Raw genomic sequence first — 12,162 nt, 5'->3', positions numbered from 1 at the left:
TTCAGAGAATTAAGAAATGAGACACAGGCATTGTATCTGGAAAGCCTGGATAGTTAATAGCTCCTCTGGTTCTCGATAGGGGCATGGTGGGGTTAGATCTTTGTAGGTGAAATCCCGTACCCTTGGAAAGTGAAAGCCAGGCTCTGGGTGGCAGAGATAAAACTAGAGCCATCAATGTCTGGCATATAGTCAGTATTTCCACAGGTCTCTATATAGATCCCAGGAAGCTGTGGACTTGCTTCTTCCACCTACCTACCCACCTTCTCCTTCTCCAGGGGTGGTAAGCAATGTCTTGAGCTGGAATTCATTCATCATTTTATGGTATGATTTCATTCTTGTCCAGCTGAGCACAGCCAACAGGAAGAGGAACTGCACTTTGCTCACTGAGATGCAGTTACCACCCCAGGTCCACCTTCCCTGCACTTGTATGCCGGAAACTAGTGCTGAGAGTCTGTGAAAGGAATGGCACAGAGCTCTCCATGTGCCCAAGAGGACCGGAGGCCTCCCCTGCCGGTAGTAGCAGCACCACCCACCAGCCCAGCGAACACTCAAAGAAAACGACAAGAACAATAGCAGGAAATGTCTAAGGGTGGAAACAACAAACCGAACACAGCCCAAGTTTCTGGGGGCTTCCTGATTGGCTTGATTTGCCTCAGCAGGAGCACATTGGAAACCTTGGAGCTACCCCACCAGGGCAAAATCTCTCCCTAGTGAAGCCACTGTTGCAGTGGCTTTCTGTGCCATGGGAATGTTTGCTGCCCAGCACAAATAAATAAACAAGCACAACATAAAAGCACTAAGGTTGATCAGATGGATGAAGCAGGATCAGGACACTGCAGTCATCCTGCTCAGGGTGGCAACAGCTTGGTGCATCTCTCATTGTTCCCAGTACAAAATCCGTCCGTTCCCATGGCATGTTCCTTGCCTCGCATCAACCCTCACCCTGGAAAAATGAACTGTGAGTTCCTGTAAGTGAATGACAGCAGAGGACAGATTTGCAAAGCTCAGATCCAAGAAACTGTTTGTATCAAGAAACAAACAAAACAAGTTACAGCTCCTACTGGGTGTTCCCCTTCCTGCCCTGCAGCTCTTTTTCTGTCCCTATTGGCAAGCAGTGCAGGGGAATGGATTTGTGAGGGTCATGTAATATATGGGGAATTTTTAAAGGGACGTAATAAAGTTCAGTGTCTGGCGCATACTGACTGTCAGCTGCACTATCATCTAGTTCCTTTGTCAAGGACTACTGAGGGCATTTACAGGTTCAGGCAGTCGTGACTAAAGCACAACACAAAAGGCAAGGAAAGGTATGTTCAAAAATGTCAAAAGGAGGCAGATGGAATTCCTGTAAGTTGCAGCTTTTTATGATAGTTGTGCTTTAATAGCCACAGAACAGCAGAATAATCCCCGCATTATAAAACTTCTATTGGGTTTTCACATTTTCAGCTTGAATTTTCTGGGGTTCATTTTCATTTTTAGTACTATTCTCAGACTAAATTCAGTCAATCACATGGTGTATCTCAGAATGCTGGATGCTGGGCAATGCTTTTTGCACCAACAAGTTGGCTTGCAAGCAGCATGTTCCTTGAAACAGTCTATTTTAAGCCACCACAACAGGAAGCAAATAGATAATCCCTTGTTTGCACCAGAGGTCTATTACAAAGTCCATGCAATTCTTAGCAGCAAATATGAGTCAATTCAAAACAAAATCATGTAAATCTCGCATGTGCAGTGAGTATAATTAATAACACCAGCTAAAACATCTACTGGGGATAAGCATGGACTGATGTACATTTGGGCTCTATAGGACTGGCAAAATGCATTGGATCAAGATGGGGGAACAGAGGCAAAATGATTTGCTGGAGGCTACAGCAAGGATAAATTTAGGTAGCTACAATGATTGCTGGTTTTGTCAACACTGCTTTTCTAGTTAATAACTGCAACATCTTTTCATTGCCATATGAAAGAGCCACTTGCATGTGCAGATTCTATACTGCTAAATGTTAAACATGGCAGGGGCCGGGAGGGGTTCCAAATAGCCCAAATGGGAACTCTGCTAGGAGTGAAGTCCTGGTTCCCAGCCACTGACTCTGGATGCAGCCAGTGCTCTGTCTAAACAGAAAAAAAAGAGACTCAGCAGAAGTCTGAGTGGAAATAGCCTGTGTAGAAATTTAAGGAAGAAAAGAAGGAGGGAAGGGAGAGAAAGGGGAGGGGAGGCAGAAGGGGAAAGAGCCGGTACCAGGAAAAAGTTTGTCTTTCACTCTAGGTATGCTCTTGAGTTCTGCCAGGCGCAACTCTTGTACTGTTCCCTTTGCCCCTGCCCTTCACTGCAGCAGCCCATGGGTGGCTGAGAAGAACAACTCTCTGCAAGAATTGCTGTGCATGACCCTCATCAGCTCCCCAGGAAGGGCAGATGGGAGCACAGAGAACACCTCCCCAGCTCTCACAGGGAGAAAAAATAGATAGTTGAGGAAAAAGGTGCAGAGACCTGAGGTCCAGGCAGAAGACAACATGCCCTCTGCAGCCCTAGCTAACGATGTTACTTTTAAACCCAGTCTCCCATGTGTTCTGCTTTTCAATGCAGCACTGCCTGCACTCTGAGTTTGCAGAATTTTATGGCATTTCTGCTGTAGCCCCTTCAAAAGAATGTCCCTAGGCACCACATCTACATGTCTTTTGAACTCTTCCAGGTACGGTGCTTGCACCACTTCTGTGGTCAGCCTGCTACAATGCTTGGCAACCCTTTCAGCAAAGAATTTTTCCCTAATATCCAATCGAAACACCCTCTGGCACAACTTGAGGACATTTCCTCTTGCCTTGTCACTTGTTACCTGGGAGAAGAGACTGACCTCCACTGTAACATCCTTTCAGGTAGTTGTACAGGGCAGTGAGATCTCCCCTGAGCCTCCTTCTGGACTTTTCCCCAGCTTTTTTGCTCTTCTCTGGACATGCTCCAGCAACTTGATGTCTTTCTTGGAGTGAGGGGCTCAAAAAACAGCACAGGACTTGAGGAGTGGCCTCACCAGTGCCAAGGACAGGGCAACAGTCATTGCCTTGGGCCTACTGGCCATGCTATTCTTGATAGAAGCCAGGATGCCATTAGCAATCTTGGCTCGTGTTCAGATGGCTGTTGACCAGCACCCCCAGTTCTTTTTCTGCAGGGCATCTTTGCCTTGCTCGTGTTCTGTCCTGAGCATGCCATGAGCCTTAGCTCATTTCTTGTCTGACACTGTTAAGTCAGAGACAAAAGGTGTATTCCTATTTTGTATGGGGGAATCTCTTCAGAGAAAATACTTTTTACGTTTGGTTTTTTGTGTAACTTCACTTAAAAAGATGGTGGAGATTTTCCAGGCTCCCTACCTTCCCTGTAAGTGCTTCTAGGTAACTGAATGTGCACCTCCAGTATATTGGTATGTACAGGAATTGCAGAAAAACATCCTCCTTCCTCAGCAGCTTGCAGAGTGGGTACTGCACTAGGTCAGGCATCCATTTCAGCCATACATCTGCGCTAACCTTGGGTAACTGCAGCAGCCAGCACTGCTGCACAATGGAAGAATGAGCACTCAGCCGTCATCCCCCAGTTGCTCTCCCCCTATTTCTTGGATCTCTCCCAAGATATAAATAACACAATCCACTGTACAGCTGAACTGCTGGCATCTGTTGCTAAACCTAAACGAATTTCATGTGCATAGCTGAGATGAGCCAACAAGCTGTTTTTCGCAGGGCTGGCCGCACCTGTGTTGCTTTTTGGGTCTCTGGGTGCATGCTACTGTGTACAGGACTTTGTGCTGGGGAAAATTGCACGTGCAACCCTCCTCAACCTGGACTATGTCTTGCACCACGTGTCCTCTGACTCAAGGTCCCACCACAATCATGGCCTTTCTGGAGCCTATTGCCTGTGCTCAGAGTGCCTGACCAGTCCCCTGAAGGATGCTTCAAGGTAGGAGCAAAGCACATCGTGATGGGGGAGAGGATTTTGTGACCAAAAGCCACACTGGTATGTTTCTCCCTCATACTCTTGTGTGTCCTCAGACATCCCAGGACATCTGTCCTGGTGCTTGTCCTGCCAATTTTACTTAAAGCCATGGGAAAGCAAGCAGGTTTCTGCAGGATTCAGTGTCTTTCCTGCGTTGCTGCTCCTTCACCTTTCAATTGAAAAGTAGAGCACGTGTCCTCTCTCAAAGTCATTTTATCTTCCTTGCCTTTCTCCTGCCATCCCAGTGAACACCAAACAATGAGCCACAGACGATGCACCTCTGTACTTGCAGTGTAAGTCCTGTGTGTTTTATGATGTGATTACCTGTCTGTCCAGACATTAAGATCTGCATGTCTGGTTCTGTGCAGGCCAAGCATTTTATGTCAGTTGTGGCTCTTACTTCATTTGCGCTCATGTTTTGGACACTGGCCCATGATTCTCCAGAGGCAGGAGGCCCAGATCTGGGAGGGAAGAAGAAAATTACAGCAATGGTGAAGAGGAGAGAGAAAACTCAGCTTCATCAGGAAGAGCCTAAATATCCATTTTCATCTTACCTGGCTGGGCCAAGAAACCAGAGCATTTGTTCTTGTTTCTTTTAAACACAAATGCTCCAGAGGCTGGATGATTCAGAAGCCAGATGCTACCAGGGCAGGTTAAGGTATCAAGGTGTTTACTTGACTGATCAGGGTCTTGGTCAGATTTGCCAGGTCCTGTCTGGAGCCTGGTGAGGAGCACAAACAGGAGCTTTCCAACCCAAACACTCTGTTATAAGCACATGAGAAAATAAGTAGACACTTTGCTCTTTCACCTCTTAGATCATTGGCCACTACACTGGGTCCAGAACAGGGCTTTTTTTAAACTTTTTTTCCCCTCCATTCCCAAAGGAGGGTCAAGCCATGTACTCCTCTGCTCTAAGGGCAAGCGTCCGAGGCATAGTGATTCACTGATTTCCAGTCAGTGATCTGCCATCTCCTGAGTGTCAGTGGGAAGTTTTTAAGGTTGAAATCTCACTTGGACTGGAGACATCTCCCATTTGAAGAAGACTGGAGGAACTAGGCTTAGAAAGGTTTACACTGGTAAAAGTCCAGAAACAAGCATGGGCTGTAAGTGCCATGAGGGCAGAAAGTTTTGTGTTAAGGTGATATGAGGAAACCATACTAGGCTGAGATAACATCTTAAGGAGAGAAAAGGCAGCTCATGAAAAAGTGGTTTCAGTTAGAGGAAGAGTCACATCAGAGAGCTAAAGGTCCCCATATTTGGGAGATTTAATGCTGCATTAGGAAAACCACAGGCAAAAGTTAATATGCAAACAGTGTTGATTAGGCAAGGAAAGGGACTCAATTGTATTACTTATTCAATTCCAGGTCAAAGAATTTCCATTCCACTGACACTAAGTCTTCTACATCCAGAGCAAGCAACATTGTAGTAGTCAAATCAAGGTAATGATTGTTGTGTTTTCCACCTCATCTTGCTTAGCTCAAGAAGTCCTGTGGCCAGTGCTTGACTTGATCGCCTTGGTTTGTCTAAGATAGTGGGGATTAACCTCATCCTACACCAGGCAGATGCAGGAGATCATTATACTGCTCTCTCTCTCTGTGTATACGTATTTACTTCGAACAGCAAAGTGAATTGTGAAGTTTTACTTCTCTTCCCAAGTTCCTCAGCTGGTACCGGGATGCAACTTTTTCCAGGTGGAGGGAATTGTTTCCCTTCTCATGTGTTCAGCAAGATTCATATGGATTACCTGAGCAACTCATTCAGCATCATGCCTGGATCTCGTATCCAAACACTGGTTGGTGATAATGGATTCCCAGTTTTTCAAGTCACAGAGGTTTTGCCTTTTCAAAGATGTTAATTAAGTTTGCTGCTCTTGAATTTCAACTGCACTCTGTAAACCATAGCCTGTTGGAAATCATAAGATGTGCCCTGCCAGCTTATTTCTTTGAAAGTGAGCTGTTCAAAAAAGGATGAGGACTGCAAAAAGACTAAACTAAGAGGCATTGAATTACTCAGCTCTGGAACCCCATCTCAGCCTGCAACAGACCTGAAATTAAGCAGGTTTTTTGCCATTAGAATGGTCTGTATGTCAATACAGAGTGACAGCCACAAATGGTCCCACTGGCTTCAGCACAACTGCTGGTGTTTGCTAAGAGAACTAAGCCAATGTGAAAACTAAACCAAAGATTACTGAGTGATTTCCCCCTCCCATACAGCAGATGAAGTGTACTGTTCTCAGCTGTAGCATGTAGAGTTCAGCTCCAGTTTCGTAGGCATGCTGGCTTACAGACAGGTTGCTGGTGCTTGGCGGTTGATACAGGTAATAGAAAGTTTGTCAAGGGCTGAGGTGCTGGACTGGGATCCAGTTATGCTTGTTTAAGAGATTTACATGTCTTTCAGGGGGACCCTTTGGCCTTGAAAGTTCATTTTCCATGTTTTTTCTGAACCTGGGTCAGCTAACAGGTACCCTGCTGCCCCGAAAAGAAATGGGAATGAGAGGCCTATGGAGCGGAGCATTTTTGCCAATGCACTTTTGCAGCAGAAGGCACTGTACTTCCAGAAGGGTGGACCTTACATGTAAAGGTTCAGTTTCTGGTTTTGTTGTGTGGTCAAAAGCTACCTTTAAAAAGGGTAAAATCCTTGAGACAGGCGCAGACTTTGTACAGAATCAGTTTCAGCCCTCAGGGAAGCCCAGTTACCCCTAAACTTGGTGTTTAATTCTCTGTTCAGTAAATAGCAAGGGGTTGTTGCAGTGGTCTGCTTGTGACTCTGCCGTTTTAATACCAGCTGTAACACCTCAGGGTGTTCAGCTCTGAGAGACCTGATACTAATTACTGTCTTATTTGTGGCTTTTATATCAATTTGATTCATGGTGTCAGTCAAGCCATAGCAAAATAATCAGTTAAAGTTGAACCATCCCCCACTCTATGTGTTCATCCGTCACCTTTTCCCTTCAAGTGTTTACTCTGATTAGGTCTTTCCTGTTTTTCTCTTAAGTTCTGAATACTTGTATACTTTCCTTATTCGTGCTGATGAATGTTCTTTTTTCCACTGACATGCCAGTGTGTATGCTGCAGACATAATTTTTATTACATTTCTGTTTTCACTGCAAAAATTGCATGAGTACTCCTCAGGTACAACCCAGAATGCATAGTTAGCAGAGGCTAAAGAAACTGGTCCATAAACCTGCAGCTGCTCTCCCTGTTAATAATGCTATTACCTTCCTACCCTGAAAAACAAAATACTGCTAAGCCAAATGTAGATATCTCTAGAAGTCATGTGTCTGCTAGAGTTAATTAGCTGGAGCGAGAAGGCTGTTTTCTTGAGGCGCAGTTCTGCTGACTTAGGATTTGTGTGTTCCTATTGCAAACCAGTGTGACTCTGCATCAGCTTCTTCATTCACTCTGTGAATGCCGTGCAGGACCATGCTCAGGGTCTCTCCTGGGCTTGAGGAAAGGCACCTCAGGGCAGAACAGCCTCTGCTTTTCAGCAAAGAGGAAAATGACAGGCCAGGTTTGTGGGTTTCAACATCTTAGTATGGGAAACAGAAGAAACAGAAGAAATCCTTCACCTAGAGAAAGTGCATTCAACACCGTCAGACTGGAGCACAAAACAGAGCCCTGTATCCAAGCACAATGTTTGCTGGGTGCTGACTGCTAAATGTAAATGCACATGTGCACATACCACAGTTCCAAGCCTCGCCTGCTGCCTCTTCACCTCTGAGATCTCCCTGTTTAACTCCCTTTTTGTCATCTAAATTACAGTATTCTCTCCTACCTGACTGCTCCTGTGGTCCATATCCCTTCATCTCTGCAGGGGAGTTCTTGTGCTGTTTCTGCCTCTGGTCTTCTCAGAAGCTGCACTGGCTGCCTTGTCCACACTCATGTAGTGCCCACTAAGGTCAAAATCCCACCAAACGCACAGGCCAGAATTTCTTTATCAGTCTGGTACATCTCCTTCCCCTGCAGTACTGTAAGGTTCTGGTCTGAATTTTTCAGGGCATGATAGCTACAGACTCTGAAAGAGAAGGTCCGTAAGTAGCCTTGAAATATATTTTCCCCCCCATCATTCAGGAGTTTCAAGACCCAACTGGAAGAAGCCGTGAGCATCCTGGCCTAATCATAGCTGACCCTACTTTGAGCAGGAGGTTGGGCCAGAGACCTCCCAAAGTTGTTTCCAGCCTTTATTATCCTAAAAGCCTGTAGTTTTACTAACCAAGGAATCAGGGTCCCCCAAATGACCACAAAATGCTGTCCAAAAGACAGCAAGGAACCACAAACAGCATCCCTTCAGCTGTTTGTGGTTCCTTCCTCTTCACAGTAGGGCAACACTGTTAACATGAGGAGGAGAGTCACTCATCTTCCTAGCTTACACAGACAGCTCTTCTCAGCCCCCCCTGGAAATCCTCTTACACTCTCGGATGCTTATGGCAGCCATCCATTAGAGAAAGCTGCAGGACAGACAAGAAACAAAGCAGGCTTGCCTTTCTGAGTGACAAAATTTCCCATTTGTTTCTGTGGTATTTGGGAAAATAGGATTCTAATACAATCACTGAAACTAAACCCTTGCCCATGCCACAGCAACCCCAGACTCTCTGACCCAATTTTCTTCTTATATAAACAGTTTAGCAAATCTCAGTCATCAGGTAACTGCCCAGGCCAATGAAGCAGAAATACTAGCAGTCTATTTTATATCACTTCTGCCTCATCTGAATCTGCGTTTTCTTTCTTAATTTTCTTCCGTACAACACTTCAGATATTGTAGTTGTTTATGTAACTGGCTTTATTGTTGTGACCATCTTTCAAAGGCCAGCCCAAAATCTGCTCAGAAGCCTGCTGAGGAACAAGGGTTTCCTTGCCAGGTGCCAAATGACAATTAAGGCATATCCTTTTTAAACCGGGCTAGAAGAAAAGGACATTATTTGACATTTAACAGATTTACACAGGAAGAGTGTAAGGACTTTGTATATATTTCTACGTGTACATGTGCACTCTGAATGGATTTATTGCTGTTTAAGCCATTATAAAGCATGTTGCTCAAAACAGATGTGATGCTAGTGCATTTCTTTTTTAGACCAAATTTACATGACTCTTTTTCTTGTTATCAAAAAACCAGGCAGTTCTCCTTACCACTGAGAAATTCTGATTATATGAAACTCACTAAAAAAATGAACCACACAAAGCAACCTTCAGTTTGCATGATTTAAATTTTTGTATTGTTGGACCATATGAAAAAAGACAGCACAAAGAAGTGGCGAGGACTCTAGGTCCAAATTTTCCAGCAAGGTCTGCGGTACCCAGGTGGTTTACTCAAGAATACATACAACAGGTCACATGGACACTCTGACCTTGAGTATTTCTGTTACCTCAGCAGAGGTGCCTCAGCCCTTAGGCCTAGAGAATACAAACAAGGGCGATATAAAATTGAGCAACAACGTAAAAATTGTGGATGCCAATGTCTGGTATACGACCCTGTGCTATCTAACAGGTACCTTCTGATGAATGACCTGTAATTTTCCTGCAATTTTTCTGCATTCTACATAGAGCCTGGGAGACTCTCAGTCTACCTGTACTGATTTCAGTGAGGAAAAGGCAATTTGCCTCCACAGGATGAGTTTTATGCATTCTTATTCAGTGTCACACAGAAGATCTCTGTTCCTAACAGCTTCATCCATATTTCTAAATCCTGGTAGCTCTGTCTCCATCCTCTTCCTCTTTATCAAGTTATTGTCAGTATCACTTCTAAAAGAAAGCAAAGAAGGGATACAGGAAAAAAAAAAAAAACAAAACAAATAAACAAACCAAAAAAAAAGAGAACAAAAATCATAACAACTAGATTTGTCTATTTTGTCAAAATAGAGTAAAATAATGTCTCATCTGCCCAACTCATTTTAATGGTGAGGGTTGGCTGGCGCGAAGGAAGCAGAAACTGAAGAAGTGAACCAAGAGGGTTAAAACCAAATGAGCAAGCAGTCAGAAAGCAAGAAAATATAAATCAGTTGCTATCTGTTCATGTGTAAGTGCACACGTGCGTGTGTTGAAAGCAAAGTTTCCCTGCAAGACAATTAATGACAAACCTCCAATTTGAGCTGGTGTACAAAAAAAATGACGACTTGCCATGACCCCAGATTACAAGGCGTTTACTTACTCACAACCTTGCATCAAAGGAGTTTCCTCATATACTCAGAGTTTTCATTATCATAAACTACTTACTAATGTCCAGTTCATTGGAAAGAAAAAGGGCTTCTTTCCTCCCCCTGTATTTTGTCATTGCTGACTTCTACACACTCCCATTTTTCAGTGTCTTCCCAAGTCATATAGCAAGCAAAATGTATTAGTTTACAGAATATGCATCCTGAAAATGCTGCTCAGTGACTCACTGGGAAAGAAGTGAAATATGCCAGTAAACCCTGACTCACCCAGCTCCGCAATTTATTTTCACCAGGCAGCACAGCAGAATATTTCAAATGTCTTTATCAGCAAGGTACAAATGTATGTGGATCAACAAATCCAGGAGAGAGAAGGAAAAGAAGGTACCTACCTGTTGACTTCTAAGTTCTTTAAATTAGCAGGAGTGTGGCAAATGCCTGACCTGAGCTACAAATGAATTTTTCACTTCACTAGGTATTTTAAAAAGTCAAGATAAAAAAGTCAAGATAGGAAAGGATATTTTGAAAAATTTCTCCCTGAATCACAACATGAGGGAGAAAATTCATCCTATATCAAACTGTTCCACTGCAGCAGAACAAAATACTTAGTTTCAAATTTTTTGCATCTTCTATGTTTTATATTATTTTGGAGGAAAGATTAAGTGGAATGAAGCATCACTTTCCAACAGTTCATTTTTAAATTATTGTAATTAAGCCATTTCAACTTAGCGATGAGGGTGTTATCTTTGAGAGAGAAGTGGCAGTTCAGCAAATCACCATGAACCTGAGACAATTAAGTATTCACATACTTCAGGAGAGCAAAATCTGCCTTTTTCCATCTGCAGCAACTTGAGCCTGTGGTACTTTTCCCTCCCTCTAATAAGAAGCATTATCAGTAAGTGCCACAAATCTTTCATCATCATACAATTAAAAAGTGAGGAAAAATTTCCCAGGTGGGTGCCTAAAGTTAGACCCCTCCGTCTATATTTAAAACACAAGAATTTCACAAGAAACTCAACCTGTCACGTCTGTCCAAGAAGTAGTTCCTCCATCTGTCCTCCCTACATCACCTTCTCCTTGCTCTTTGCCTTGTGATTGAATTAATATTAGTGGAGTCCTGAGCTGAGCAGGGCTGGGAAAGAGCAAAAATATGTCCTTTAGTGTGGATCAGTGTTCAGATGCTTCATTTGAAAAGTGGTGACAGAAAGGCAGGAGCAAGCAGCTGTGGGTAAGGAAAGTACTGGGTGATGCTGATATGTCACATTCAGTATGGTTCAACAAGCTATGAGCAGCTACAGATCACAGATCTATTGGTAGACAAAGGAAGTTTTAGGTAACTATCCCTGTCCAAATGTGTTCATCTTGGCTTATTCTATATACATACATATAAAATTTATTTTTTTTTCCAAAAGTGAGAAAATAAAGATAGTAGCACACATAGAAGCAGGAGAGTGGGGGGAAAGAGGGAATATTCCTACATCTGCATAAATCATGTCAATAAAAGGAGGTTTGAGTTAAAGTAATGGAGAATCTAAGCTCTATAAAAGTGTATCTCAAATCATAATCAACACATTTTAAGGCGTGAGGTCTCAGCCACTAGGTCTTGACAAGAGAAATGAGAGTGCTGAGTGTTTACTGCCTAGCACAGTAAGTTTATTTTCTGAACTGTTCATGTATTTTATTACCCAAAGTCTCTGGGGACCCCAGTGTCATGCAGTAACAGTAGAAAGCACAGATAGATATCCCAAAGGCTAGTGGGCAAAGTATGTGTTCAAGAGAAACTCCTAACACAACTGGTTGAGTGCCAGTTTCCAAAAACTATTTCCAGTTTCATTGTCTGGAGCACGGAAATATTTGAAGACACTCGTTCCTCTAAATACTACTGCATATTAATAGTTATATCCTGCACTGTGATTTCTAAAATGAAAGTAAAAATCAGATATGTTATGGGAATTGGAGTGAAGGGATACTGAAGTGTATTTTTGGTTAATCTGCATATCCTTTTGCAGAAGTGGATAAGATAATCACTGTTTTTCTTGTAAAT

The 12,162-nt window shown here is 43.3% G+C and overlaps 1 protein-coding gene across 1 annotated transcript in view; it reads left to right on the top strand.

Annotated features, from left to right (window-relative positions):
* Positions 1–12,162, top strand: part of PALM2AKAP2 (PALM2 and AKAP2 fusion) — a 265,609-nt gene that overhangs the window by 94,003 nt on the left and 159,444 nt on the right. The gene's annotated exons all lie outside the window — the stretch shown is intronic.

The sequence above is a fragment of the Aphelocoma coerulescens genome, assembly GCF_041296385.1.
Source record: "Aphelocoma coerulescens isolate FSJ_1873_10779 chromosome Z unlocalized genomic scaffold, UR_Acoe_1.0 ChrZ, whole genome shotgun sequence".
Classification (NCBI taxonomy): domain Eukaryota; kingdom Metazoa; phylum Chordata; class Aves; order Passeriformes; family Corvidae; genus Aphelocoma; species Aphelocoma coerulescens.
The sequence above is the reverse complement of the archived record's forward strand: the minus strand, read 5'-3'. Positions and strand labels throughout refer to the sequence as shown.